Source organism: Mirounga leonina, unplaced genomic scaffold (assembly GCF_011800145.1).
Source record: "Mirounga leonina isolate KUSES-001 unplaced genomic scaffold, KU_Mleo_1.0 Mir_115, whole genome shotgun sequence".
Lineage (NCBI taxonomy): Eukaryota > Metazoa > Chordata > Mammalia > Carnivora > Phocidae > Mirounga > Mirounga leonina.
Genome location: NW_023270268.1, coordinates 76,866,490 through 76,872,754, shown reverse-complemented (window position 1 = coordinate 76,872,754; position 6,265 = coordinate 76,866,490).

Sequence of the window (6,265 nt, the reverse complement as noted above, 5' to 3'; positions counted from 1 at the left end):
CACCCAGGGGCCCCTATACCACATCTTCTTTATCCATTCATCTGTCAATGGACATCTGGGCTCTTTCTATAGTTTGGCTATTATGGACATTGCTGCTATAAACATTGAGGTGCAGGTGCCCTACATTTGTATCTTTGGGGTAAATACCTAGTAGCACAATTGCTGAGTTATAGGGCTAAAATCCTAATGTTAACAAAGATTAAGGATAGGGAATAGAGAATAAAAGTTTGTCAAGCTTATCTTGTTTATATAGAAATATAAGATATTTCATTTCTCACTCTGACAAGGAGTGAAATATGGGTTAAAGTGCTTTTGCAAAACTGAGTAGAAATGAAATATAGGGTATGTACCACACTATATCAAATGTATATTATATAAAGCTCTGAAAAAGATAAAAGGAAAAACCTATATAACAAAAAGAGAAAACAAAAGAAATAGTTGGAAGTATAAAAACAGAATGAAAGAAGGTGACAGTTAAAGATAACAATCATGGTACATTAAAATGAGTTTAAATTAAATTAAAATCTCTCTACTAAAAGGCTAACATTCTGGGGCACCTGTGTTGCTCAATTGGTTAAGCTTCTGACTTCGGCTCAGGTCATGATCTCAGGGTTGTGGGATCGAGCCCCGCATCAGGCTCTGCGCTTAGGGGGAGTCTGCTTCTCCCTCTCCCTCTACCCCTTCCCCTGCTCCTGTTCTCTCTCTCTCTCAAATATAATCTTAAAAAAATAAAAATAAAAAATAAAAAGCTAACATTCTGAGTTGGAAAACAAAATCTAATAATGTGTTGGTTTTAAGAAACACACTTAAAACCAAATGAGACCCCCAAAAAACCCTTATAAGCAAAAGGATGGTCATGAGTATATCAGATCTTTTTAACAAAAGGCACTGGGGCAACCGGATATCCACATACCCCAAAAAATGAAGTTGGACTCCTTGCCTTGTACCTACCCCAGAACTAATTTAAAATGGATCATCGACCTAAATGTGAGAAATAAAGCTATAAAGCTCTTAGAAAAGAAAACAAAAACAGAAATAAATCTTAATGACCTTAGGTTAGGCAAAGTTTTATTAGATATGATACCAAAAGCACAAGGAACAAAAGAAAAATAAGCTTTATAAAAATCAAAAATTTGTGTGCTTTAAATGATACGATTAAGAAAGTGAAAGATAGACCACAGAATGGGAGAAATATTGGCAAATCATATATCCAACAAGGGACTTGTATCCAGAATATATAAAGAACTCTAAAAAAGCTCAATTATAAAAAGACAGATTAACCCATTTTTTTTTAATGGGCAAAAGTTCTGGATAGATATTTCTCCAAAAAGATATGCAAATGGCTGAGAAGCACTTGAATAGATACACAGGGTGATGTCATCAAGATGGCAGCACAGGTCATTCCTTTTTTCAGTCTCCCTCACAAGAAGACCAACCAGCAACTATTCATGGACAAGACACTACTGTGAAAACCCCAGAACCCAGGGATGAGACTGGGGCACTCTCTGGGGCCACAGAGACCAAAAAGGACCACCACATTAGAAGGGTTAGAAGAGTTGGGGTGCTTAGGTGGCTCAGTTGGTTGAATGTCTGACTCTTGCTTTTGGCTTACCCTTCACTGTAAACTCATTACCCCTCCCCGAGCCGGTACCATGCTACACTGAATGGGTGCCACTGGGTCTCTGATTTCTGCAGTGGGCAATGAGAGCCCAAGGTGGACATCCAGCTCCCCCAGCATTATGGGATGCTTCCCAGGGGGTCCACTTGGATTCCACCTCTAGGGGATCACTGGGGGCATCTGCAGAGCTCAATCACCAGGTATCAGATAGAGGGGAAGAAGGGGACAGAGCCTACCACCGCCAGTGCTCAGGTCTTGATGGATCTCATTTCTGCTTGCAGCAGCACTCAAGCAGAGATCCTAGCTAGTGGCTCTGCCTCTCTCTCTTCAGAACCAGGTTGGTGGCCCTGTTTGGCCAGGGAGCTCAGTTGGCGGCTCTGCCTGATTTGAGTCCCCAGTCGAGGCCATACTGACTGTGGAGCCTGTTCTGTTCTGCCAGGGTGGGTGGGGAAACAGATTTGCTGCCCCACTCAGCTGCTGAGCATGGCCTCCAGTCTCACCATCCAGGAAGCCTTGCTGAGGAACTGGGGCAACTATAGAGCTCATCCTCCAACCCTGATTGGGCAGGGAGCCAAGCCAGCCACCCTGTCTAGCTATTAAGCATAGCCTCTGACCCTGCATAACCAGGGAGCCTGAACAGTGGCTCTGAGCAGGCTCAGAGCCCAGCCTGTGGTCCTGCCAAGCCATGGAGCCCAGCCTACAGCCCCAGCCAGCAGCAGACTCCAGCCTCTGGCCCTGCCTGATTGCTAAACACAACCTGCAGCCTTACACAGGCCAGGAAGCCCGGATGGTGACTAGACTGGATCACAGAGCGGTATCGGGCAGCTCAGCCTGATGAAGGAACTCAGGCAGCAGCTCTGGCTGACCACAGAGCACAGTCTCTTGCCTCACCAGTGGCAGGATGTAGCTGGAGGCCCCCCCCCAACCACAGAACCCGGCCAGCAACCTGGCTTTCACATGGCTGGCAAGTCTCTGTTGGCTGTTGACGAGAGGCCTCCATTCTCAGGACTTCTCCACAGGACTGCTGGAGTGTCCTCCTGACATGATGGTTGGCTTGTCCTAGAGCAAGTGATCCAAATGAGCGAAAGGTGGAAGCCACCATGTCTTTGTGACCTAACCTCAGAAGTAATACACAGTCATTTCCTCAGTATCCTATGGGTAACACAGATCGGCACTCTTCCGTGTGGGAAGGGATTTCATAAGGACATGAATACCAGGAGGTGAGGGCCATTGGGGGTCACTCTGAAGCCTGGCTATGACAGTCTGCCTTATTGATCCTAACCCTGCCACATGCAAAATATATTCACTGTTTCCAGATCCTTCTTGCTCCCCCCACCCCACACGTTCATCCCTCCACCGGATCGGTGGAGCACAGCCTGCAGCCTGCCAGGTCACAGGTTCTAGTCTACAGCCCTGACTGATCACAAAGCACAGTCTGAGGCTCTGTCCAGAGTCAGCCTGAACACAGAGTAGAGCCAGCAGAACCATCCTATCAGGGAGCAGAGCCTGATAGCACAACCAACCCGGAGAGATCATGGAGTCCGACCTGTAGCGCTGCCCCATCACAGAGTCCAATCAGCGACACCATCCTGCCAGGGTGAGACCGCAGAGCCCAGCCAGTGACACCACCCCTGACGTCAGAGCCGTGTAAGAGAACCATCTTGGAAGGAGACCTGTGAGCCCCCGGTTAAGCCCTCAGATGGCTGTAGCCCTGGCTGCTATCTTAACTGCAATCTGTGAGAGACCCCAAGCCAGAAGCACCTAGCTAAGCTACTCCCCAATTCCCGACTCACGGGCACTGTGTGAATAAATGTTTACTGTTGTTTTAAGCTGCTTACCTTCGAGCCATTTGTTAGATAGCTAATATAACTAATAACACACTCTTCATTTTCTAGGTTTTTACTAATTTCTATGGAGAAACAGAAAGGAATAATAAAACAATAAACCAGAAAAAGTCACAAAGTTTCTAGCAATCTTATAGTGCTGCCTTTGGTTTATTCCCTGGGCTATCTTTTCTGATTTTCTACGACTATTCCAGAAGTTCCTCTAAGATGATTCTGAGAGTCTTCCAGCCACAATTTCTGAGGGAAGACTACCTATCCTACCTACCACCCGCCCCAGAATGTAGTCAGAAATGTTGACATATGCTTATATGTGCAGTTATTTGGGGGGGGGGAAACAAGTGTAAAGAAACTGCATGTCCAATTCTAAGGAAAATTGTATAAATTACAACACATTTTTATGATAGAATATCATGTGCCCATTACAAAGCATAATTACAAAGAGATCCTTACTGTTCTGGAGACACTTTTAAATTTAAAAAAAGCAGGACGTGATCGTATGCGTATGTGTAATATTTTGTGTGTGTGTATGTGTGTAGATATATACGTTTATATTGTATTTTAAAATAGAATTGGGAACTGCTAGCAGGGGTTATTTTTGGATGACAGGATGCAGATGACCTTTTCCCCTATATGCTTTTGACAGTGGATATGTACTACTATTATAATCAGAAAAAGCACTTACAGAAAAAAGGGGGAATCCCGCCCGTCCCTCAAGAGTGTCACCCATTAAGATTACCCAAATCTGTGTCAAAATCAATCTTTTTCTATAACTTCGTTATGGTTCCTTTCCGTGTACGACCCCACTTCTTCTTATTTGCATTTGCGCGGCATCTTTCTCCTATGCAGTTATAAATGCGTGCCCAGCCACGGAAGTGTACCACCTAGGTTTAGCGCTCCAGAAGATGGCCTCACTGCTCTCTCCTGAGCATGACACTGCACATAGGCGGGGCAGGCCCGTTCTCCCAGGCCCTGTAGCTCTTTGTCACTGTCTCCCAGTACCACTCACTGGAGGTGCTCCCTGTGGACTCACTGGACTGAACAGAAGTCCTCTTCCCATTAGAAACTTGTTGTCCGATCAGTCCTGAAAAGGACTGGCTGGCGGCATAAATGCATTGCATGGTGGGATTTTGTGGGCGCCGATAAGGCCTTTTCCTCTTTCCTGCAACTGATGTCATTACCCCAGCCCACAGGGATGAATGTTCTGGGCTGGAAAAGTGGAAAGTGACCCTGGGGCCATAAGGCACTCCCTGTCACATCACCGCACATCCTGGAAGGCTGCCCTGAGGCTCACAAGGGAAGAAGAAACCAGGGCCACACCAGAGGCCGGGAGCTAAGAGTAGGTGGGGGCGGCAGTCGGGGAGTCCAGGTGCACCCCTCTCCCTGCCCACTCCCGGCTCTAGAAGCGGTACCGGTGTGGGCTCAGCACACTGTCAGGGTGCGAAGTCTTCTGTACGAACAGAGGGCCTAAGAGCTGGGCTTTGCTCAGTGAGGAGAGCTACTGGTGAGGTGTATGTGGGGGTGGCAGACGAATCTCTCACTCGAATGGTCTTTCCCTTTGTGGCCTGGCTCTCGCAAGTGGCTGGTGAGCTAAGGAGGAGCCAGGGCCCCTTTCTTTCTCCTTCATGCCCAACATAAACAAAAAAGTAGCAGATTAACTGGAGTCAGAAGTCAGGGAGAGGCAGCGTGAGGAGGCTGCAGAAGTTCCCCTCCAGACGCAGATAGAGGCGTGCAGCTCACCTCGCTCACCAGCCGAGAGGACCTGACAGAGATTTAGGGCCACTGGAAATGTGGCCAACACAAATCTCAGTTCCCAAACTGACTGAAACCTATTTTTCCATCACTTCTATTCGGAGTTCCCTCTCCACTGGGATCCAGACAAAATCCAGTGTCCGCTGACAGGGCATTCCATCTGAGTTCCAGGGGGCGGACAGCACTAAAGCACCGGGTGCTGGTGTCAGAAGGAAATACAAGCATTCCTCATTTTGCTGTGCTTCACTTTATTGCACTTTGTGGATGCTGCATTTTTAAAGAAGTGAAGGTTTGTGGCAACAAGCAAGCAAGTCTCTTGGCACTTTTCCCAGCAGCATTTGCTCATTTCCTGTCTCTGGGTCACATTTTAGTAATTCTTGCCACATTTCAAAGTTTTTCATGATTCTATTTGAAATCCTGCAATTTCATGATGCAACTTGAATGGATGAGGAGTTGCTTCTCATGGAAGAGCAAAGAAAGTGGTTGCTTGAGATAGAATCCACTCCTGGTGAAGAGGCAGTGAAAATTGTGGAAATGACAACAAAGGCTTTAGAATGTTACATCAACTTAGTTGATAAAGCAGCGGCAGCTTTTGAGAGGATTGACTCCAAATTTGAAAGAAGTTCTGCTGTGGGTAAAATGTATCAAACAAGATTGCATGCTACAGAGAAATTGTTCCTGAAAGGAAGAGTCAATCGATGTGGCAAACTTCACCATTGTCTTTTTTTTCTTTTTCTTTCTTGAGAAAGATGGAGGGCGGGGGGAGGGAGAGGGAGAGAATCTTAAGCAGACTCTGTGCTGAGCATGCGTGCAGAGCCTGATGTGGGGCTCGATCCCACAACCCTGAGATCATGACTAGAGCCGAAATCAAGAGTCAGATACTTAACTGACTGAGCCGCTCAAGCGCCCCACATCGTTGTCTTATTTTAAGAAATTATGCAGCCACCCCAACCTTCAGCCACCACCACCCTGACCAGTCAGCAGCCAGAAACATCCAGGCAGACCCGCCACTTATGACTCACTGAAAGCTCAGGTGACGGGTAGCATTTTTTAG